This window comes from Rhinoderma darwinii (genome assembly GCF_050947455.1).
Source record: "Rhinoderma darwinii isolate aRhiDar2 chromosome 5 unlocalized genomic scaffold, aRhiDar2.hap1 SUPER_5_unloc_7, whole genome shotgun sequence".
In the NCBI taxonomy this organism is placed as follows: domain Eukaryota; kingdom Metazoa; phylum Chordata; class Amphibia; order Anura; family Rhinodermatidae; genus Rhinoderma; species Rhinoderma darwinii.
Genome location: NW_027461820.1, coordinates 155,993 through 179,317, shown reverse-complemented (window position 1 = coordinate 179,317; position 23,325 = coordinate 155,993). Strand labels below are relative to the sequence as shown.

The following is a 23,325-nucleotide window of genomic DNA, read 5'->3' as shown; positions in this document are numbered from 1 at the left end:
TGAATGAGGTGTTCCAATGTGAAATGCCGGAAACACAGAAACACAGACGACACACAACAAGAGGTGGCAATCTATTCATTAATTGCATTTAATCAATGAGCTCATTATCACTCATGCATTGTCCAACAGGTGTTGAAATAATGGGATTAAAAGGGGAGATCCCTTCAGAAAGACAGAAACAATAGCAAAGACAAAAAACACTTTTGGAATCTGCTTTTAGTCAACACATAAGGAAAGGGTGCACCGGTCCTGGAAATACTGCAATACCAGGTCAATGCGTGGAGTGGACAGAGCAAGCTCTATTTCCATCTCCCTGTTCTAAAAATCCATTTAATATATGGTCCCCAGATAGGGGACGTATCAGATATTAAACTGATAAGAACAGATACTACACTTGATCTTAGCCAAAAGGCCGAGAAGCGATAACCCGAACGGGCCGCGCGTTGCCCGAGCCTGCCCGATACTGCTGTTCAGCCCTTGCAGCGATTCAGCCTACTTCTAGGCAATTCCATGGGGCCCTGCAGGCTCACACACTCACAGCTACACGGGAGGTGAATAAAGGCCGGAGAGGAAGCCAGACAGGATTTGCTTCTTTTGCTTGCACCACAATGCAGTGCTGAAAGAGGAGGAATCTACATAAAAACGCCTTCCTGGCAACGCCCAAATGCCCTGCTGCCATGCAGATAAACACTGGCAGCGGCAGCAAGTGCATGCCCACAGCCACCCCTTGTTCCTTCACACCTTGTATCAGCTGTAATCCAGTCCAGTCCAGTGCTGCCTGCTGAGCAGCACTGACCAACACTGCCTGGGCCCAGGCTTTTATCTCTGAGGCCCCATTATGATGTCAGAAAGCTGGCTCTGGAATCCTGAGGGCTCCACTATGACACGTGCAAAGTTCCGTCTGAACTTTATATAAGACGGTGAGGCTCAGTCAGTCACTCAGTGTTGCCTGAGAGGGCAACACTGCAACAGCCGGCCGCCAGGCTGTCTTTTTTTTGCACAGCTAGTTGCCTCCAGGAGGCCACAAGAGGGAGACAAGGGACTGCAAAATGGAAAATAGGCATCCACCAACTTTACAGACAACTTCTCCTTGCTCCTACAACCTCCATCCTTGCACAGTTTGTTATTCTTCTAGGTAACATAGTAACAAATCCAAATTGCTGCTCTCTTTGTAGGCAAGCAAGGCTTTGTTGCAACTGCAATTCTTACTTCTTCTTGAAATGTAGGGACGACAGTACATTCCATCACATCCATCTAGTGTACACAGGTAGGTCCATTGTGGCGGGCAGGCGAGCGGGCGGGCTGCTTTATTGGCTGTTTGCTGTTCCCCTACTCCACTCCACTATTTGACTGTTGTGCTGCATCAATCAATCAATCAATCAATCAATCAATCAATCAATCAATCAATCAATCAGTGGCTGGCTCAGGTGCAGCTCTTTAACTTACCTAAAAGGGAGGGCGGAGAGAAGACAAGGAAGGTGAATGAGGTGTTCCAATGTGAAATGCCGGAAACACAGAAACACAGACGACACACAACAAGAGGTGGCAATCTATTCATTAATTGCATTTAATCAATGAGCTCATTATCACTCATGCATTGTCCAACAGGTGTTGAAATAATGGGATTAAAAGGGGAGATCCCTTCAGAAAGACAGAAACAATAGCAAAGACAAAAAACACTTTTGGAATCTGCTTTTAGTCAACACATAAGGAAAGGGTGCACCGGTCCTGGAAATACTGCAATACCAGGTCAATGCGTGGAGTGGACAGAGCAAGCTCTATTTCCATCTCCCTGTTCTAAAAATCCATTTAATATATGGTCCCCAGATAGGGGACGTATCAGATATTAAACTGATAAGAACAGATACTACACTTGATCTTAGCCAAAAGGCCGAGAAGCGATAACCCGAACGGGCCGCGCGTTGCCCGAGCCTGCCCGATACTGCTGTTCAGCCCTTGCAGCGATTCAGCCTACTTCTAGGCAATTCCATGGGGCCCTGCAGGCTCACACACTCACAGCTACACGGGAGGTGAATAAAGGCCGGAGAGGAAGCCAGACAGGATTTGCTTCTTTTGCTTGCACCACAATGCAGTGCTGAAAGAGGAGGAATCTACATAAAAACGCCTTCCTGGCAACGCCCAAATGCCCTGCTGCCATGCAGATAAACACTGGCAGCGGCAGCAAGTGCATGCCCACAGCCACCCCTTGTTCCTTCACACCTTGTATCAGCTGTAATCCAGTCCAGTCCAGTGCTGCCTGCTGAGCAGCACTGACCAACACTGCCTGGGCCCAGGCTTTTATCTCTGAGGCCCCATTATGATGTCAGAAAGCTGGCTCTGGAATCCTGAGGGCTCCACTATGACACGTGCAAAGTTCCGTCTGAACTTTATATAAGACGGTGAGGCTCAGTCAGTCACTCAGTGTTGCCTGAGAGGGCAACACTGCAACAGCCGGCCGCCAGGCTGTCTTTTTTTTGCACAGCTAGTTGCCTCCAGGAGGCCACAAGAGGGAGACAAGGGACTGCAAAATGGAAAATAGGCATCCACCAACTTTACAGACAACTTCTCCTTGCTCCTACAACCTCCATCCTTGCACAGTTTGTTATTCTTCTAGGTAACATAGTAACAAATCCAAATTGCTGCTCTCTTTGTAGGCAAGCAAGGCTTTGTTGCAACTGCAATTCTTACTTCTTCTTGAAATGTAGGGACGACAGTACATTCCATCACATCCATCTAGTGTACACAGGTAGGTCCATTGTGGCGGGCAGGCGAGCGGGCGGGCTGCTTTATTGGCTGTTTGCTGTTCCCCTACTCCACTCCACTATTTGACTGTTGTGCTGCATCAATCAATCAATCAATCAATCAATCAATCAATCAATCAATCAATCAGTGGCTGGCTCAGGTGCAGCTCTTTAACTTACCTAAAAGGGAGGGCGGAGAGAAGACAAGGAAGGTGAATGAGGTGTTCCAATGTGAAATGCCGGAAACACAGAAACACAGACGACACACAACAAGAGGTGGCACTCTATTCATTAATTGCATTTAATCAATGAGCTCATTATCACTCATGCATTGTCCAACAGGTGTTGAAATAATGGGATTAAAAGGGGAGATCCCTTCAGAAAGACAGAAACAATAGCAAAGACAAAAAACACTTTTGGAATCTGCTTTTAGTCAACACATAAGGAAAGGGTGCACCGGTCCTGGAAATACTGCAATACCAGGTCAATGCGTGGAGTGGACAGAGCAAGCTCTATTTCCATCTCCCTGTTCTAAAAATCCATTTAATATATGGTCCCCAGATAGGGGACGTATCAGATATTAAACTGATAAGAACAGATACTACACTTGATCTTAGCCAAAAGGCCGAGAAGCGATAACCCGAACGGGCCGCGCGTTGCCCGAGCCTGCCCGATACTGCTGTTCAGCCCTTGCAGCGATTCAGCCTACTTCTAGGCAATTCCATGGGGCCCTGCAGGCTCACACACTCACAGCTACACGGGAGGTGAATAAAGGCCGGAGAGGAAGCCAGACAGGATTTGCTTCTTTTGCTTGCACCACAATGCAGTGCTGAAAGAGGAGGAATCTACATAAAAACGCCTTCCTGGCAACGCCCAAATGCCCTGCTGCCATGCAGATAAACACTGGCAGCGGCAGCAAGTGCATGCCCACAGCCACCCCTTGTTCCTTCACACCTTGTATCAGCTGTAATCCAGTCCAGTCCAGTGCTGCCTGCTGAGCAGCACTGACCAACACTGCCTGGGCCCAGGCTTTTATCTCTGAGGCCCCATTATGATGTCAGAAAGCTGGCTCTGGAATCCTGAGGGCTCCACTATGACACGTGCAAAGTTCCGTCTGAACTTTATATAAGACGGTGAGGCTCAGTCAGTCACTCAGTGTTGCCTGAGAGGGCAACACTGCAACAGCCGGCCGCCAGGCTGTCTTTTTTTTGCACAGCTAGTTGCCTCCAGGAGGCCACAAGAGGGAGACAAGGGACTGCAAAATGGAAAATAGGCATCCACCAACTTTACAGACAACTTCTCCTTGCTCCTACAACCTCCATCCTTGCACAGTTTGTTATTCTTCTAGGTAACATAGTAACAAATCCAAATTGCTGCTCTCTTTGTAGGCAAGCAAGGCTTTGTTGCAACTGCAATTCTTACTTCTTCTTGAAATGTAGGGACGACAGTACATTCCATCACATCCATCTAGTGTACACAGGTAGGTCCATTGTGGCGGGCAGGCGAGCGGGCGGGCTGCTTTATTGGCTGTTTGCTGTTCCCCTACTCCACTCCACTATTTGACTGTTGTGCTGCATCAATCAATCAATCAATCAATCAATCAATCAATCAATCAATCAATCAATCAATCAGTGGCTGGCTCAGGTGCAGCTCTTTAACTTACCTAAAAGGGAAGGCGGAGAGAAGACAAGGAAGGTGAATGAGGTGTTCCAATGTGAAATGCCGGAAACACAGAAACACAGACGACACACAACAAGAGGTGGCAATCTATTCATTAATTGCATTTAATCAATGAGCTCATTATCACTCATGCATTGTCCAACAGGTGTTGAAATAATGGGATTAAAAGGGGAGATCCCTTCAGAAAGACAGAAACAATAGCAAAGACAAAAAACACTTTTGGAATCTGCTTTTAGTCAACACATAAGGAAAGGGTGCACCGGTCCTGGAAATACTGCAATACCAGGTCAATGCGTGGAGTGGACAGAGCAAGCTCTATTTCCATCTCCCTGTTCTAAAAATCCATTTAATATATGGTCCCCAGATAGGGGACGTATCAGATATTAAACTGATAAGAACAGATACTACACTTGATCTTAGCCAAAAGGCCGAGAAGCGATAACCCGAACGGGCCGCGCGTTGCCCGAGCCTGCCCGATACTGCTGTTCAGCCCTTGCAGCGATTCAGCCTACTTCTAGGCAATTCCATGGGGCCCTGCAGGCTCACACACTCACAGCTACACGGGAGGTGAATAAAGGCCGGAGAGGAAGCCAGACAGGATTTGCTTCTTTTGCTTGCACCACAATGCAGTGCTGAAAGAGGAGGAATCTACATAAAAACGCCTTCCTGGCAACGCCCAAATGCCCTGCTGCCATGCAGATAAACACTGGCAGCGGCAGCAAGTGCATGCCCACAGCCACCCCTTGTTCCTTCACACCTTGTATCAGCTGTAATCCAGTCCAGTCCAGTGCTGCCTGCTGAGCAGCACTGACCAACACTGCCTGGGCCCAGGCTTTTATCTCTGAGGCCCCATTATGATGTCAGAAAGCTGGCTCTGGAATCCTGAGGGCTCCACTATGACACGTGCAAAGTTCCGTCTGAACTTTATATAAGACGGTGAGGCTCAGTCAGTCACTCAGTGTTGCCTGAGAGGGCAACACTGCAACAGCCGGCCGCCAGGCTGTCTTTTTTTTGCACAGCTAGTTGCCTCCAGGAGGCCACAAGAGGGAGACAAGGGACTGCAAAATGGAAAATAGGCATCCACCAACTTTACAGACAACTTCTCCTTGCTCCTACAACCTCCATCCTTGCACAGTTTGTTATTCTTCTAGGTAACATAGTAACAAATCCAAATTGCTGCTCTCTTTGTAGGCAAGCAAGGCTTTGTTGCAACTGCAATTCTTACTTCTTCTTGAAATGTAGGGACGACAGTACATTCCATCACATCCATCTAGTGTACACAGGTAGGTCCATTGTGGCGGGCAGGCGAGCGGGCGGGCTGCTTTATTGGCTGTTTGCTGTTCCCCTACTCCACTCCACTATTTGACTGTTGTGCTGCATCAATCAATCAATCAATCAATCAATCAATCAATCAATCAATCAATCAATCAATCAATCAATCAATCAGTGGCTGGCTCAGGTGCAGCTCTTTAACTTACCTAAAAGGGAGGGCGGAGAGAAGACAAGGAAGGTGAATGAGGTGTTCCAATGTGAAATGCCGGAAACACAGAAACACAGACGACACACAACAAGAGGTGGCAATCTATTCATTAATTGCATTTAATCAATGAGCTCATTATCACTCATGCATTGTCCAACAGGTGTTGAAATAATGGGATTAAAAGGGGAGATCCCTTCAGAAAGACAGAAACAATAGCAAAGACAAAAAACACTTTTGGAATCTGCTTTTAGTCAACACATAAGGAAAGGGTGCACCGGTCCTGGAAATACTGCAATACCAGGTCAATGCGTGGAGTGGACAGAGCAAGCTCTATTTCCATCTCCCTGTTCTAAAAATCCATTTAATATATGGTCCCCAGATAGGGGACGTATCAGATATTAAACTGATAAGAACAGATACTACACTTGATCTTAGCCAAAAGGCCGAGAAGCGATAACCCGAACGGGCCGCGCGTTGCCCGAGCCTGCCCGATACTGCTGTTCAGCCCTTGCAGCGATTCAGCCTACTTCTAGGCAATTCCATGGGGCCCTGCAGGCTCACACACTCACAGCTACACGGGAGGTAAAGGCCGGAGAGGAAGCCAGACAGGATTTGCTTCTTTTGCTTGCACCACAATGCAGTGCTGAAAGAGGAGGAATCTACATAAAAACGCCTTCCTGGCAACGCCCAAATGCCCTGCTGCCATGCAGATAAACACTGGCAGCGGCAGCAAGTGCATGCCCACAGCCACCCCTTGTTCCTTCACACCTTGTATCAGCTGTAATCCAGTCCAGTCCAGTGCTGCCTGCTGAGCAGCACTGACCAACACTGCCTGGGCCCAGGCTTTTATCTCTGAGGCCCCATTATGATGTCAGAAAGCTGGCTCTGGAATCCTGAGGGCTCCACTATGACACGTGCAAAGTTCCGTCTGAACTTTATATAAGACGGTGAGGCTCAGTCAGTCACTCAGTGTTGCCTGAGAGGGCAACACTGCAACAGCCGGCCGCCAGGCTGTCTTTTTTTTGCACAGCTAGTTGCCTCCAGGAGGCCACAAGAGGGAGACAAGGGACTGCAAAATGGAAAATAGGCATCCACCAACTTTACAGACAACTTCTCCTTGCTCCTACAACCTCCATCCTTGCACAGTTTGTTATTCTTCTAGGTAACATAGTAACAAATCCAAATTGCTGCTCTCTTTGTAGGCAAGCAAGGCTTTGTTGCAACTGCAATTCTTACTTCTTCTTGAAATGTAGGGACGACAGTACATTCCATCACATCCATCTAGTGTACACAGGTAGGTCCATTGTGGCGGGCAGGCGAGCGGGCGGGCTGCTTTATTGGCTGTTTGCTGTTCCCCTACTCCACTCCACTATTTGACTGTTGTGCTGCATCAATCAATCAATCAATCAATCAATCAATCAATCAATCAATCAATCAATCAGTGGCTGGCTCAGGTGCAGCTCTTTAACTTACCTAAAAGGGAGGGCGGAGAGAAGACAAGGAAGGTGAATGAGGTGTTCCAATGTGAAATGCCGGAAACACAGAAACACAGACGACACACAACAAGAGGTGGCAATCTATTCATTAATTGCATTTAATCAATGAGCTCATTATCACTCATGCATTGTCCAACAGGTGTTGAAATAATGGGATTAAAAGGGGAGATCCCTTCAGAAAGACAGAAACAATAGCAAAGACAAAAAACACTTTTGGAATCTGCTTTTAGTCAACACATAAGGAAAGGGTGCACCGGTCCTGGAAATACTGCAATACCAGGTCAATGCGTGGAGTGGACAGAGCAAGCTCTATTTCCATCTCCCTGTTCTAAAAATCCATTTAATATATGGTCCCCAGATAGGGGACGTATCAGATATTAAACTGATAAGAACAGATACTACACTTGATCTTAGCCAAAAGGCCGAGAAGCGATAACCCGAACGGGCCGCGCGTTGCCCGAGCCTGCCCGATACTGCTGTTCAGCCCTTGCAGCGATTCAGCCTACTTCTAGGCAATTCCATGGGGCCCTGCAGGCTCACACACTCACAGCTACACGGGAGGTGAATAAAGGCCGGAGAGGAAGCCAGACAGGATTTGCTTCTTTTGCTTGCACCACAATGCAGTGCTGAAAGAGGAGGAATCTACATAAAAACGCCTTCCTGGCAACGCCCAAATGCCCTGCTGCCATGCAGATAAACACTGGCAGCGGCAGCAAGTGCATGCCCACAGCCACCCCTTGTTCCTTCACACCTTGTATCAGCTGTAATACAGTCCAGTCCAGTGCTGCCTGCTGAGCAGCACTGACCAACACTGCCTGGGCCCAGGCTTTTATCTCTGAGGCCCCATTATGATGTCAGAAAGCTGGCTCTGGAATCCTGAGGGCTCCACTATGACACGTGCAAAGTTCCGTCTGAACTTTATATAAGACGGTGAGGCTCAGTCAGTCACTCAGTGTTGCCTGAGAGGGCAACACTGCAACAGCCGGCCGCCAGGCTGTCTTTTTTTTGCACAGCTAGTTGCCTCCAGGAGGCCACAAGAGGGAGACAAGGGACTGCAAAATGGAAAATAGGCATCCACCAACTTTACAGACAACTTCTCCTTGCTCCTACAACCTCCATCCTTGCACAGTTTGTTATTCTTCTAGGTAACATAGTAACAAATCCAAATTGCTGCTCTCTTTGTAGGCAAGCAAGGCTTTGTTGCAACTGCAATTCTTACTTCTTCTTGAAATGTAGGGACGACAGTACATTCCATCACATCCATCTAGTGTACACAGGTAGGTCCATTGTGGCGGGCAGGCGAGCGGGCGGGCTGCTTTATTGGCTGTTTGCTGTTCCCCTACTCCACTCCACTATTTGACTGTTGTGCTGCATCAATCAATCAATCAATCAATCAATCAATCAATCAATCAATCAATCAGTGGCTGGCTCAGGTGCAGCTCTTTAACTTACCTAAAAGGGAGGGCGGAGAGAAGACAAGGAAGGTGAATGAGGTGTTCCAATGTGAAATGCCGGAAACACAGAAACACAGACGACACACAACAAGAGGTGGCAATCTATTCATTAATTGCATTTAATCAATGAGCTCATTATCACTCATGCATTGTCCAACAGGTGTTGAAATAATGGGATTAAAAGGGGAGATCCCTTCAGAAAGACAGAAACAATAGCAAAGACAAAAAACACTTTTGGAATCTGCTTTTAGTCAACACATTATGAAAGGGTGCACCGGTCCTGGAAATACTGCAATACCAGGTCAATGCGTGGAGTGGACAGAGCAAGCTCTATTTCCATCTCCCTGTTCTAAAAATCCATTTAATATATGGTCCCCAGATAGGGGACGTATCAGATATTAAACTGATAAGAACAGATACTACACTTGATCTTAGCCAAAAGGCCGAGAAGCGATAACCCGAACGGGCCGCGCGTTGCCCGAGCCTGCCCGATACTGCTGTTCAGCCCTTGCAGCGATTCAGCCTACTTCTAGGCAATTCCATGGGGCCCTGCAGGCTCACACACTCACAGCTACACGGGAGGTGAATAAAGGCCGGAGAGGAAGCCAGACAGGATTTGCTTCTTTTGCTTGCACCACAATGCAGTGCTGAAAGAGGAGGAATCTACATAAAAACGCCTTCCTGGCAACGCCCAAATGCCCTGCTGCCATGCAGATAAACACTGGCAGCGGCAGCAAGTGCATGCCCACAGCCACCCCTTGTTCCTTCACACCTTGTATCAGCTGTAATCCAGTCCAGTCCAGTGCTGCCTGCTGAGCAGCACTGACCAACACTGCCTGGGCCCAGGCTTTTATCTCTGAGGCCCCATTATGATGTCAGAAAGCTGGCTCTGGAATCCTGAGGGCTCCACTATGACACGTGCAAAGTTCCGTCTGAACTTTATATAAGACGGTGAGGCTCAGTCAGTCACTCAGTGTTGCCTGAGAGGGCAACACTGCAACAGCCGGCCGCCAGGCTGTCTTTTTTTTGCACAGCTAGTTGCCTCCAGGAGGCCACAAGAGGGAGACAAGGGACTGCAAAATGGAAAATAGGCATCCACCAACTTTACAGACAACTTCTCCTTGCTCCTACAACCTCCATCCTTGCACAGTTTGTTATTCTTCTAGGTAACATAGTAACAAATCCAAATTGCTGCTCTCTTTGTAGGCAAGCAAGGCTTTGTTGCAACTGCAATTCTTACTTCTTCTTGAAATGTAGGGACGACAGTACATTCCATCACATCCATCTAGTGTACACAGGTAGGTCCATTGTGGCGGGCAGGCGAGCGGGCGGGCTGCTTTATTGGCTGTTTGCTGTTCCCCTACTCCACTCCACTATTTGACTGTTGTGCTGCATCAATCAATCAATCAATCAATCAATCAATCAATCAATCAATCAATCAATCAATCAATCAGTGGCTGGCTCAGGTGCAGCTCTTTAACTTACCTAAAAGGGAGGGCGGAGAGAAGACAAGGAAGGTGAATGAGGTGTTCCAATGTGAAATGCCGGAAACACAGAAACACAGACGACACACAACAAGAGGTGGCAATCTATTCATTAATTGCATTTAATCAATGAGCTCATTATCACTCATGCATTGTCCAACAGGTGTTGAAATAATGGGATTAAAAGGGGAGATCCCTTCAGAAAGACAGAAACAATAGCAAAGACAAAAAACACTTTTGGAATCTGCTTTTAGTCAACACATAAGGAAAGGGTGCACCGGTCCTGGAAATACTGCAATACCAGGTCAATGCGTGGAGTGGACAGAGCAAGCTCTATTTCCATCTCCCTGTTCTAAAAATCCATTTAATATATGGTCCCCAGATAGGGGACGTATCAGATATTAAACTGATAAGAACAGATACTACACTTGATCTTAGCCAAAAGGCCGAGAAGCGATAACCCGAACGGGCCGCGCGTTGCCCGAGCCTGCCCGATACTGCTGTTCAGCCCTTGCAGCGATTCAGCCTACTTCTAGGCAATTCCATGGGGCCCTGCAGGCTCACACACTCACAGCTACACGGGAGGTGAATAAAGGCCGGAGAGGAAGCCAGACAGGATTTGCTTCTTTTGCTTGCACCACAATGCAGTGCTGAAAGAGGAGGAATCTACATAAAAACGCCTTCCTGGCAACGCCCAAATGCCCTGCTGCCATGCAGATAAACACTGGCAGCGGCAGCAAGTGCATGCCCACAGCCACCCCTTGTTCCTTCACACCTTGTATCAGCTGTAATCCAGTCCAGTCCAGTGCTGCCTGCTGAGCAGCACTGACCAACACTGCCTTCACACCTTGTATCAGCTGTAATCCAGTCCAGTCCAGTGCTGCCTGCTGAGCAGCACTGACCAACACTGCCTGGGCCCAGGCTTTTATCTCTGAGGCCCCATTATGATGTCAGAAAGCTGGCTCTGGAATCCTGAGGGCTCCACTATGACACGTGCAAAGTTCCGTCTGAACTTTATATAAGACGGTGAGGCTCAGTCAGTCACTCAGTGTTGCCTGAGAGGGCAACACTGCAACAGCCGGCCGCCAGGCTGTCTTTTTTTTGCACAGCTAGTTGCCTCCAGGAGGCCACAAGAGGGAGACAAGGGACTGCAAAATGGAAAATAGGCATCCACCAACTTTACAGACAACTTCTCCTTGCTCCTACAACCTCCATCCTTGCACAGTTTGTTATTCTTCTAGGTAACATAGTAACAAATCCAAATTGCTGCTCTCTTTGTAGGCAAGCAAGGCTTTGTTGCAACTGCAATTCTTACTTCTTCTTGAAATGTAGGGACGACAGTACATTCCATCACATCCATCTAGTGTACACAGGTAGGTCCATTGTGGCGGGCAGGCGAGCGGGCGGGCTGCTTTATTGGCTGTTTGCTGTTCCCCTACTCCACTCCACTATTTGACTGTTGTGCTGCATCAATCAATCAATCAATCAATCAATCAATCAATCAGTGGCTGGCTCAGGTGCAGCTCTTTAACTTACCTAAAAGGGAGGGCGGAGAGAAGACAAGGAAGGTGAATGAGGTGTTCCAATGTGAAATGCCGGAAACACAGAAACACAGACGACACACAACAAGAGGTGGCAATCTATTCATTAATTGCATTTAATCAATGAGCTCATTATCACTCATGCATTGTCCAACAGGTGTTGAAATAATGGGATTAAAAGGGGAGATCCCTTCAGAAAGACAGAAACAATAGCAAAGACAAAAAACACTTTTGGAATCTGCTTTTAGTCAACACATAAGGAAAGGGTGCACCGGTCCTGGAAATACTGCAATACCAGGTCAATGCGTGGAGTGGACAGAGCAAGCTCTATTTCCATCTCCCTGTTCTAAAAATCCATTTAATATATGGTCCCCAGATAGGGGACGTATCAGATATTAAACTGATAAGAACAGATACTACACTTGATCTTAGGCAAAAGGCCGAGAAGCGATAACCCGAACGGGCCGCGCGTTGCCCGAGCCTGCCCGATACTGCTGTTCAGCCCTTGCAGCGATTCAGCCTACTTCTAGGCAATTCCATGGGGCCCTGCAGGCTCACACACTCACAGCTACACGGGAGGTGAATAAAGGCCGGAGAGGAAGCCAGACAGGATTTGCTTATTTTGCTTGCACCACAATGCAGTGCTGAAAGAGGAGGAATCTACATAAAAACGCCTTCCTGGCAACGCCCAAATGCCCTGCTGCCATGCAGATAAACACTGGCAGCGGCAGCAAGTGCATGCCCACAGCCACCCCTTGTTCCTTCACACCTTGTATCAGCTGTAATCCAGTCCAGTCCAGTGCTGCCTGCTGAGCAGCACTGACCAACACTGCCTGGGCCCAGGCTTTTATCTCTGAGGCCCCATTATGATGTCAGAAAGCTGGCTCTGGAATCCTGAGGGCTCCACTATGACACGTGCAAAGTTCCGTCTGAACTTTATATAAGACGGTGAGGCTCAGTCAGTCACTCAGTGTTGCCTGAGAGGGCAACACTGCAACAGCCGGCCGCCAGGCTGTCTTTTTTTTGCACAGCTAGTTGCCTCCAGGAGGCCACAAGAGGGAGACAAGGGACTGCAAAATGGAAAATAGGCATCCACCAACTTTACAGACAACTTCTCCTTGCTCCTACAACCTCCATCCTTGCACAGTTTGTTATTCTTCTAGGTAACATAGTAACAAATCCAAATTGCTGCTCTCTTTGTAGGCAAGCAAGGCTTTGTTGCAACTGCAATTCTTACTTCTTCTTGAAATGTAGGGACGACAGTACATTCCATCACATCCATCTAGTGTACACAGGTAGGTCCATTGTGGCGGGCAGGCGAGCGGGCGGGCTGCTTTATTGGCTGTTTGCTGTTCCCCTACTCCACTCCACTATTTGACTGTTGTGCTGCATCAATCAATCAATCAATCAATCAATCAATCAATCAATCAATCAATCAATCAATCAGTGGCTGGCTCAGGTGCAGCTCTTTAACTTACCTAAAAGGGAGGGCGGAGAGAAGACAAGGAAGGTGAATGAGGTGTTCCAATGTGAAATGCCGGAAACACAGAAACACAGACGACACACAACAAGAGGTGGCAATCTATTCATTAATTGCATTTAATCAATGAGCTCATTATCACTCATGCATTGTCCAACAGGTGTTGAAATAATGGGATTAAAAGGGGAGATCCCTTCAGAAAGACAGAAACAATAGCAAAGACAAAAAACACTTTTGGAATCTGCTTTTAGTCAACACATAAGGAAAGGGTGCACCGGTCCTGGAAATACTGCAATACCAGGTCAATGCGTGGAGTGGACAGAGCAAGCTCTATTTCCATCTCCCTGTTCTAAAAATCCATTTAATATATGGTCCCCAGATAGGGGACGTATCAGATATTAAACTGATAAGAACAGATACTACACTTGATCTTAGCCAAAAGGCCGAGAAGCGATAACCCGAACGGGCCGCGCGTTGCCCGAGCCTGCCCGATACTGCTGTTCAGCCCTTGCAGCGATTCAGCCTACTTCTAGGCAATTCCATGGGGCCCTGCAGGCTCACACACTCACAGCTACACGGGAGGTGAATAAAGGCCGGAGAGGAAGCCAGACAGGATTTGCTTCTTTTGCTTGCACCACAATGCAGTGCTGAAAGAGGAGGAATCTACATAAAAACGCCTTCCTGGCAACGCCCAAATGCCCTGCTGCCATGCAGATAAACACTGGCAGCGGCAGCAAGTGCATGCCCACAGCCACCCCTTGTTCCTTCACACCTTGTATCAGCTGTAATCCAGTCCAGTCCAGTGCTGCCTGCTGAGCAGCACTGACCAACACTGCCTGGGCCCAGGCTTTTATCTCTGAGGCCCCATTATGATGTCAGAAAGCTGGCTCTGGAATCCTGAGGGCTCCACTATGACACGTGCAAAGTTCCGTCTGAACTTTATATAAGACGGTGAGGCTCAGTCAGTCACTCAGTGTTGCCTGAGAGGGCAACACTGCAACAGCCGGCCGCCAGGCTGTCTTTTTTTTGCACAGCTAGTTGCCTCCAGGAGGCCACAAGAGGGAGACAAGGGACTGCAAAATGGAAAATAGGCATCCACCAACTTTACAGACAACTTCTCCTTGCTCCTACAACCTCCATCCTTGCACAGTTTGTTATTCTTCTAGGTAACATAGTAACAAATCCAAATTGCTGCTCTCTTTGTAGGCAAGCAAGGCTTTGTTGCAACTGCAATTCTTACTTCTTCTTGAAATGTAGGGACGACAGTACATTCCATCACATCCATCTAGTGTACACAGGTAGGTCCATTGTGGCGGGCAGGCGAGCGGGCGGGCTGCTTTATTGGCTGTTTGCTGTTCCCCTACTCCACTCCACTATTTGACTGTTGTGCTGCATCAATCAATCAATCAATCAATCAATCAATCAATCAATCAATCAATCAATCAATCAATCAGTGGCTGGCTCAGGTGCAGCTCTTTAACTTACCTAAAAGGGAGGGCGGAGAGAAGACAAGGAAGGTGAATGAGGTGTTCCAATGTGAAATGCCGGAAACACAGAAACACAGACGACACACAACAAGAGGTGGCAATCTATTCATTAATTGCATTTAATCAATGAGCTCATTATCACTCATGCATTGTCCAACAGGTGTTGAAATAATGGGATTAAAAGGGGAGATCCCTTCAGAAAGACAGAAACAATAGCAAAGACAAAAAACACTTTTGGAATCTGCTTTTAGTCAACACATAAGGAAAGGGTGCACCGGTCCTGGAAATACTGCAATACCAGGTCAATGCGTGGAGTGGACAGAGCAAGCTCTATTTCCATCTCCCTGTTCTAAAAATCCATTTAATATATGGTCCCCAGATAGGGGACGTATCAGATATTAAACTGATAAGAACAGATACTACACTTGATCTTAGCCAAAAGGCCGAGAAGCGATAACCCGAACGGGCCGCGCGTTGCCCGAGCCTGCCCGATACTGCTGTTCAGCCCTTGCAGCGATTCAGCCTACTTCTAGGCAATTCCATGGGGCCCTGCAGGCTCACACACTCACAGCTACACGGGAGGTGAATAAAGGCCGGAGAGGAAGCCAGACAGGATTTGCTTCTTTTGCTTGCACCACAATGCAGTGCTGAAAGAGGAGGAATCTACATAAAAACGCCTTCCTGGCAACGCCCAAATGCCCTGCTGCCATGCAGATAAACACTGGCAGCGGCAGCAAGTGCATGCCCACAGCCACCCCTTGTTCCTTCACACCTTGTATCAGCTGTAATCCAGTCCAGTCCAGTGCTGCCTGCTGAGCAGCACTGACCAACACTGCCTGGGCCCAGGCTTTTATCTCTGAGGCCCCATTATGATGTCAGAAAGCTGGCTCTGGAATCCTGAGGGCTCCACTATGACACGTGCAAAGTTCCGTCTGAACTTTATATAAGACGGTGAGGCTCAGTCAGTCACTCAGTGTTGCCTGAGAGGGCAACACTGCAACAGCCGGCCGCCAGGCTGTCTTTTTTTTGCACAGCTAGTTGCCTCCAGGAGGCCACAAGAGGGAGACAAGGGACTGCAAAATGACTGCAAAATGGAAAATAGGCATCCACCAACTTTACAGACAACTTCTCCTTGCTCCTACAACCTCCATCCTTGCACAGTTTGTTATTCTTCTAGGTAACATAGTAACAAATCCAAATTGCTGCTCTCTTTGTAGGCAAGCAAGGCTTTGTTGCAACTGCAATTCTTACTTCTTCTTGAAATGTAGGGACGACAGTACATTCCATCACATCCATCTAGTGTACACAGGTAGGTCCATTGTGGCGGGCAGGCGAGCGGGCGGGCTGCTTTATTGGCTGTTTGCTGTTCCCCTACTCCACTCCACTATTTGACTGTTGTGCTGCATCAATCAATCAATCAATCAATCAATCAATCAATCAATCAATCAATCAATCAATCAGTGGCTGGCTCAGGTGCAGCTCTTTAACTTACCTAAAAGGGAGGGCGGAGAGAAGACAAGGAAGGTGAATGAGGTGTTCCAATGTGAAATGCCGGAAACACAGAAACACAGACGACACACAACAAGAGGTGGCAATCTATTCATTAATTGCATTTAATCAATGAGCTCATTATCACTCATGCATTGTCCAACAGGTGTTGAAATAATGGGATTAAAAGGGGAGATCCCTTCAGAAAGACAGAAACAATAGCAAAGACAAAAAACACTTTTGGAATCTGCTTTTAGTCAACACATAAGGAAAGGGTGCACTGGTCCTGGAAATACTGCAATACCAGGTCAATGCGTGGAGTGGACAGAGCAAGCTCTATTTCCATCTCCCTGTTCTAAAAATCCATTTAATATATGGTCCCCAGATAGGGGACGTATCAGATATTAAACTGATAAGAACAGATACTACACTTGATCTTAGCCAAAAGGCCGAGAAGCGATAACCCGAACGGGCCGCGCGTTGCCCGAGCCTGCCCGATACTGCTGTTCAGCCCTTGCAGCGATTCAGCCTACTTCTAGGCAATTCCATGGGGCCCTGCAGGCTCACACACTCACAGCTACACGGGAGGTGAATAAAGGCCGGAGAGGAAGCCAGACAGGATTTGCTTCTTTTGCTTGCACCACAATGCAGTGCTGAAAGAGGAGGAATCTACATAAAAACGCCTTCCTGGCAACGCCCAAATGCCCTGCTGCCATGCAGATAAACACTGGCAGCGGCAGCAAGTGCATGCCCACAGCCACCCCTTGTTCCTTCACACCTTGTATCAGCTGTAATCCAGTCCAGTCCAGTGCTGCCTGCTGAGCAGCACTGACCAACACTGCCTGGGCCCAGGCTTTTATCTCTGAGGCCCCATTATGATGTCAGAAAGCTGGCTCTGGAATCCTGAGGGCTCCACTATGACACGTGCAAAGTTCCGTCTGAACTTTATATAAGACGGTGAGGCTCAGTCAGTCACTCAGTGTTGCCTGAGAGGGCAACACTGCAACAGCCGGCCGCCAGGCTGTCTTTTTTTTGCACAGCTAGTTGCCTCCAGGAGGCCACAAGAGGGAGACAAGGGACTGCAAAATGGAAAATAGGCATCCACCAACTTTACAGACAACTTCTCCTTGCTCCTACAACCTCCATCCTTGCACAGTTTGTTATTCTTCTAGGTAACATAGTAACAAATCCAAATTGCTGCTCTCTTTGTAGGCAAGCAAGGCTTTGTTGCAACTGCAATTCTTACTTCTTCTTGAAATGTAGGGACGACAGTACATTCCATCACATCCATCTAGTGTACACAGGTAGGTCCATTGTGGCGGGCAGGCGAGCGGGCGGGCTGCTTTATTGGCTGTTTGCTGTTCCCCTACTCCACTCCACTATTTGACTGTTGTGCTGCATCAATCAATCAATCAATCAATCAATCAATCAATCAATCAATCAGTGGCTGGCTCAGGTGCAGCTCTTTAACTTACCTAAAAGGGAGGGCGGAGAGAAGACAAGGAAGGTGAATGAGGTGTTCCAATGTGAAATGCCGGAAACACAGAAACACAGACGACACACAACAAGAGGTGGCAATCTATTCATTAATTGCATTTAATCAATGAGCTCATTATCACTCATGCATTGTCCAACAGGTGTTGAAATAATGGGATTAAAAGGGGAGATCCCTTCAGAAAGACAGAAACAATAGCAAAGACAAAAAACACTTTTGGAATCTGCTTTTAGTCAACACATAAGGAAAGGGTGCACCGGTCCTGGAAATACTGCAATACCAGGTCAATGCGTGGAGTGGACAGAGCAAGCTCTATTTCCATCTCCCTGTTCTAAAAATCCATTTAATATATGGTCCCCAGATAGGGGACGTATCAGATATTAAACTGATAAGAACAGATACTACACTTGATCTTAGCCAAAAGGCCGAGAAGCGATAACCCGAACGGGCCGCGCGTTGCCCGAGCCTGCCCGATACTGCTGTTCAGCCCTTGCAGCGATTCAGCCTACTTCTAGGCAATTCCATGGGGCCCTGCAGGCTCACACACTCACAGCTACACGGGAGGTGAATAAAGGCCGGAGAGGAAGCCAGACAGGATTTGCTTCTTTTGCTTGCACCACAATGCAGTGCTGAAAGAGGAGGAATCTACATAAAAACGCCTTCCTGGCAACGCCCAAATGCCCTGCTGCCATGCAGATAAACACTGGCAGCGGCAGCAAGTGCATGCCCACAGCCACCCCTTGTTCCTTCACTCACACCTTGTATCAGCTGTAATCCAGTCCAGTCCAGTGCTGCCTGCTGAGCAGCACTGACCAACACTGCCTGGGCCCAGGCTTTTATCTCTGAGGCCCCATTATGATGTCAGAAAGCTGGCTCTGGAATCCTGAGGGCTCCACTATGACACGTGCAAAGTTCCGTCTGAACTTTATATAAGACGGTGAGGCTCAGTCAGTCACTCAGTGTTGCCTGAGAGGGCAACACTGCAACAGCCGGCCGCCAGGCTGTCTTTTTTTTGCACAGCTAGTTGCCTCCAGGAGGCCACAAGAGGGAGACAAGGGACTGCAAAATGGAAAATAGGCATCCACCAACTTTACAGACAACTTCTCCTTGCTCCTACAACCTCCATCCTTGCACAGTTTGTTATTCTTCTAGGTAACATAGTAACAAATCCAAATTGCTGCTCTCTTTGTAGGCAAGCAAGGCTTTGTTGCAACTGCAATTCTTACTTCTTCTTGAAATGTAGGGACGACAGTACATTCCATCACATCCATCTAGTGTACACAGGTAGGTCCATTGTGGCGGGCAGGCGAGCGGGCGGGCTGCTTTATTGGCTGTTTGCTGTTCCCCTACTCCACTCCACTATTTGACTGTTGTGCTGCATCAATCAATCAATCAATCAATCAATCAATCAATCAATCAATCAATCAATCAGTGGCTGGCTCAGGTGCAGCTCTTTAACTTACCTAAAAGGGAGGGCGGAGAGAAGACAAGGAAGGTGAATGAAGTGTTCCAATGTGAAATGCCGGAAACACAGAAACACAGACGACACACAACAAGAGGTGGCAATCTATTCATTAATTGCATTTAATCAATGAGCTCATTATCACTCATGCATTGTCCAACAGGTGTTGAAATAATGGGATTAAAAGGGGAGATCCCTTCAGAAAGACAGAAACAATAGCAAAGACAAAAAACACTTTTGGAATCTGCTTTTAGTCAACACATAAGGAAAGGGTGCACCGGTCCTGGAAATACTGCAATACCAGGTCAATGTGTGGAGTGGACAGAGCAAGCTCTATTTCCATCTCCCTGTTCTAAAAATCCATTTAATATATGGTCCCCAGATAGGGGACGTATCAGATATTAAACTGATAAGAACAGATACTACACTTGATCTTAGCCAAAAGGCCGAGAAGCGATAACCCGAACGGGCCGCGCGTTGCCCGAGCCTGCCCGATACTGCTGTTCAGCCCTTGCAGCGATTCAGCCTACTTCTAGGCAATTCCATGGGGCCCTGCAGGCTCACACACTCACAGCTACACGGGAGGTGAATAAAGGCCGGAGAGGAAGCCAGACAGGATTTGCTTCTTTTGCTTGCACCACAATGCAGTGCTGAAAGAGGAGGAATCTACATAAAAACGCCTTCCTGGCAACGCCCAAATGCCCTGCTGCCATGCAGATAAACACTGGCAGCGGCAGCAAGTGCATGCCCACAGCCACCCCTTGTTCCTTCACACCTTGTATCAGCTGTAATCCAGTCCAGTCCAGTGCTGCCTGCTGAGCAGCACTGACCAACACTGCCTGGGCCCAGGCTTTTATCTCTGAGGCCCCATTATGATGTCAGAAAGCTGGCTCTGGAATCCTGAGGGCTCCACTATGACACGTGCAAAGTTCCGTCTGAACTTTATATAAGACGGTGAGGCTCAGTCAGTCACTCAGTGTTGCCTGAGAGGGCAACACTGCAACAGCCGGCCGCCAGGCTGTCTTTTTTTTGCACAGCTAGTTGCCTCCAGGAGGCCACAAGAGGGAGACAAGGGACTGCAAAATGGAAAATAGGCATCCACCAACTTTACAGACAACTTCTCCTTGCTCCTACAACCTCCATCCTTGCACAGTTTGTTATTCTTCTAGGTAACATAGTAACAAATCCAAATTGCTGCTCTCTTTGTAGGCAAGCAAGGCTTTGTTGCAACTGCAATTCTTACTTCTTCTTGAAATGTAGGGACGACAGTACATTCCATCACATCCATCTAGTGTACACAGGTAGGTCCATTGTGGCGGGCAGGCGAGCGGGCGGGCTGCTTTATTGGCTGTTTGCTGTTCCCCTACTCCACTCCACTATTTGACTGTTGTGCTGCATCAATCAATCAATCAATCAATCAATCAATCAATCAATCAATCAATCAATCAATCAATCAATCAATCAATCAATCAATCAATCAGTGGCTGGCTCAGGTGCAGCTCTTTAACTTACCTAAAAGGGAGGGCGGAGAGAAGACAAGGAAGGTGAATGAGGTGTTCCAATGTGAAATGCCGGAAACACAGAAACACAGACGACACACAACAAGAGGTGGCAATCTATTCATTAATTGCATTTAATCAATGAGCTCATTATCACTCATGCATTGTCCAACAGGTGTTGAAATAATGGGATTAAAAGGGGAGATCCCTTCAGAAAGACAGAAACAATAGCAAAGACAAAAAACACTTTTGGAATCTGCTTTTAGTCAACACATAAGGAAAGGGTGCACCGGTCCTGGAAATACTGCAATACCAGGTCAATGCGTGGAGTGGACAGAGCAAGCTCTATTTCCATCTCCCTGTTCTAAAAATCCATTTAATATATGGTCCCCAGATAGGGGACGTATCAGATATTAAACTGATAAGAACAGATACTACACTTGATCTTAGCCAAAAGGCCGAGAAGCGATAACCCGAACGGGCCGCGCGTTGCCCGAGCCTGCCCGATACTGCTGTTCAGCCCTTGCAGCGATTCAGCCTACTTCTAGGCAATTCCATGGGGCCCTGCAGGCTCACACACTCACAGCTACACGGGAGGTGAATAAAGGCCGGAGAGGAAGCCAGACAGGATTTGCTTCTTTTGCTTGCACCACAATGCAGTGCTGAAAGAGGAGGAATCTACATAAAAACGCCTTCCTGGCAACGCCCAAATGCCCTGCTGCCATGCAGATAAACACTGGCAGCGGCAGCAAGTGCATGCCCACAGCCACCCCTTGTTCCTTCACACCTTGTATCAGCTGTAATCCAGTCCAGTCCAGTGCTGCCTGCTGAGCAGCACTGACCAACACTGCCTGGGCCCAGGCTTTTATCTCTGAGGCCCCATTATGATGTCAGAAAGCTGGCTCTGGAATCCTGAGGGCTCCACTATGACACGTGCAAAGTTCCGTCTGAACTTTATATAAGACGGTGAGGCTCAGTCAGTCACTCAGTGTTGCCTGAGAGGGCAACACTGCAACAGCCGGCCGCCAGGCTGTCTTTTTTTTGCACAGCTAGTTGCCTCCAGGAGGCCACAAGAGGGAGACAAGGGACTGCAAAATGGAAAATAGGCATCCACCAACTTTACAGACAACTTCTCCTTGCTCCTACAACCTCCATCCTTGCACAGTTTGTTATTCTTCTAGGTAACATAGTAACAAATCCAAATTGCTGCTCTCTTTGTAGGCAAGCAAGGCTTTGTTGCAACTGCAATTCTTACTTCTTCTTGAAATGTAGGGACGACAGTACATTCCATCACATCCATCTAGTGTACACAGGTAGGTCCATTGTGGCGGGCAGGCGAGCGGGCGGGCTGCTTTATTGGCTGTTTGCTGTTCCCCTACTCCACTCCACTATTTGACTGTTGTGCTGCATCAATCAATCAATCAATCAATCAATCAATCAATCAATCAATCAATCAATCAATCAATCAATCAATCAGTGGCTGGCTCAGGTGCAGCTCTTTAACTTACCTAAAAGGGAGGGCGGAGAGAAGACAAGGAAGGTGAATGAGGTGTTCCAATGTGAAATGCCGGAAACACAGAAACACAGACGACACACAACAAGAGGTGGCAATCTATTCATTAATTGCATTTAATCAATGAGCTCATTATCACTCATGCATTGTCCAACAGGTGTTGAAATAATGGGATTAAAAGGGGAGATCCCTTCAGAAAGACAGAAACAATAGCAAAGACAAAAAACACTTTTGGAATCTGCTTTTAGTCAACACATAAGGAAAGGGTGCACCGGTCCTGGAAATACTGCAATACCAGGTCAATGCGTGGAGTGGACAGAGCAAGCTCTATTTCCATCTCCCTGTTCTAAAAATCCATTTAATATATGGTCCCCAGATAGGGGACGTATCAGATATTAAACTGATAAGAACAGATACTACACTTGATCTTAGCCAAAAGGCCGAGAAGCGATAACCCGAACGGGCCGCGCGTTGCCCGAGCCTGCCCGATACTGCTGTTCAGCCCTTGCAGCGATTCAGCCTACTTCTAGGCAATTCCATGGGGCCCTGCAGGCTCACACACTCACAGCTACACGGGAGGTGAATAAAGGCCGGAGAGGAAGCCAGACAGGATTTGCTTCTTTTGCTTGCACCACAATGCAGTGCTGAAAGAGGAGGAATCTACATAAAAACGCCTTCCTGGCAACGCCCAAATGCCCTGCTGCCATGCAGATAAACACTGGCAGCGGCAGCAAGTGCATGCCCACAGCCACCCCTTGTTCCTTCACACCTTGTATCAGCTGTAATCCAGTCCAGTCCAGTGCTGCCTGCTGAGCAGCACTGACCAACACTGCCTGGGCCCAGGCTTTTATCTCTGAGGCCCCATTATGATGTCAGAAAGCTGGCTCTGGAATCCTGAGGGCTCCACTATGACACGTGCAAAGTTCCGTCTGAACTTTATATAAGACGGTGAGGCTCAGTCAGTCACTCAGTGTTGCCTGAGAGGGCAACACTGCAACAGCCGGCCGCCAGGCTGTCTTTTTTTT

The 23,325-nt window shown here is 47.8% G+C and overlaps 16 non-coding genes across 16 annotated transcripts; all 16 read right to left on the bottom strand.

The window, feature by feature from the left end:
• Window positions 1-233: 233 nt before the first annotated feature.
• LOC142696686 (U2 spliceosomal RNA) lies at window positions 234-424 on the bottom strand. Its single transcript, XR_012864553.1, has one exon. It is a non-coding gene; the product is annotated as a U2 spliceosomal RNA (small nuclear RNA).
• Window positions 425-1,712: 1,288 nt separating this feature from the next.
• Window positions 1,713-1,903, bottom strand: LOC142696685 (U2 spliceosomal RNA). Its single transcript, XR_012864552.1, has one exon. It is a non-coding gene; the product is annotated as a U2 spliceosomal RNA (small nuclear RNA).
• Window positions 1,904-3,187: 1,284 nt separating this feature from the next.
• Window positions 3,188-3,378, bottom strand: LOC142696684 (U2 spliceosomal RNA). The gene has a single exon (XR_012864551.1). It is a non-coding gene; the product is annotated as a U2 spliceosomal RNA (small nuclear RNA).
• Window positions 3,379-4,670: 1,292 nt separating this feature from the next.
• On the bottom strand, window positions 4,671-4,861 carry LOC142696683 (U2 spliceosomal RNA). Its single transcript, XR_012864550.1, has one exon. It is a non-coding gene; the product is annotated as a U2 spliceosomal RNA (small nuclear RNA).
• Window positions 4,862-6,165: 1,304 nt separating this feature from the next.
• Window positions 6,166-6,356, bottom strand: LOC142696682 (U2 spliceosomal RNA). The gene has a single exon (XR_012864549.1). It is a non-coding gene; the product is annotated as a U2 spliceosomal RNA (small nuclear RNA).
• A 1,284-nt stretch (window positions 6,357-7,640) lies between these two features.
• On the bottom strand, window positions 7,641-7,831 carry LOC142696681 (U2 spliceosomal RNA). The gene has a single exon (XR_012864548.1). It is a non-coding gene; the product is annotated as a U2 spliceosomal RNA (small nuclear RNA).
• A 1,284-nt stretch (window positions 7,832-9,115) lies between these two features.
• Window positions 9,116-9,306, bottom strand: LOC142696680 (U2 spliceosomal RNA). Its single transcript, XR_012864547.1, has one exon. It is a non-coding gene; the product is annotated as a U2 spliceosomal RNA (small nuclear RNA).
• Window positions 9,307-10,602: 1,296 nt separating this feature from the next.
• On the bottom strand, window positions 10,603-10,793 carry LOC142696678 (U2 spliceosomal RNA). The gene has a single exon (XR_012864545.1). It is a non-coding gene; the product is annotated as a U2 spliceosomal RNA (small nuclear RNA).
• A 1,344-nt stretch (window positions 10,794-12,137) lies between these two features.
• On the bottom strand, window positions 12,138-12,328 carry LOC142696610 (U2 spliceosomal RNA). The gene has a single exon (XR_012864489.1). It is a non-coding gene; the product is annotated as a U2 spliceosomal RNA (small nuclear RNA).
• A 1,292-nt stretch (window positions 12,329-13,620) lies between these two features.
• Window positions 13,621-13,811, bottom strand: LOC142696677 (U2 spliceosomal RNA). Its single transcript, XR_012864544.1, has one exon. It is a non-coding gene; the product is annotated as a U2 spliceosomal RNA (small nuclear RNA).
• A 1,296-nt stretch (window positions 13,812-15,107) lies between these two features.
• LOC142696675 (U2 spliceosomal RNA) lies at window positions 15,108-15,298 on the bottom strand. Its single transcript, XR_012864543.1, has one exon. It is a non-coding gene; the product is annotated as a U2 spliceosomal RNA (small nuclear RNA).
• Window positions 15,299-16,601: 1,303 nt separating this feature from the next.
• LOC142696518 (U2 spliceosomal RNA) lies at window positions 16,602-16,792 on the bottom strand. The gene has a single exon (XR_012864406.1). It is a non-coding gene; the product is annotated as a U2 spliceosomal RNA (small nuclear RNA).
• A 1,280-nt stretch (window positions 16,793-18,072) lies between these two features.
• LOC142696674 (U2 spliceosomal RNA) lies at window positions 18,073-18,263 on the bottom strand. The gene has a single exon (XR_012864542.1). It is a non-coding gene; the product is annotated as a U2 spliceosomal RNA (small nuclear RNA).
• Window positions 18,264-19,555: 1,292 nt separating this feature from the next.
• Window positions 19,556-19,746, bottom strand: LOC142696575 (U2 spliceosomal RNA). Its single transcript, XR_012864458.1, has one exon. It is a non-coding gene; the product is annotated as a U2 spliceosomal RNA (small nuclear RNA).
• A 1,320-nt stretch (window positions 19,747-21,066) lies between these two features.
• Window positions 21,067-21,257, bottom strand: LOC142696673 (U2 spliceosomal RNA). Its single transcript, XR_012864541.1, has one exon. It is a non-coding gene; the product is annotated as a U2 spliceosomal RNA (small nuclear RNA).
• Window positions 21,258-22,561: 1,304 nt separating this feature from the next.
• On the bottom strand, window positions 22,562-22,752 carry LOC142696672 (U2 spliceosomal RNA). Its single transcript, XR_012864540.1, has one exon. It is a non-coding gene; the product is annotated as a U2 spliceosomal RNA (small nuclear RNA).
• Window positions 22,753-23,325: the final 573 nt, after the last annotated feature.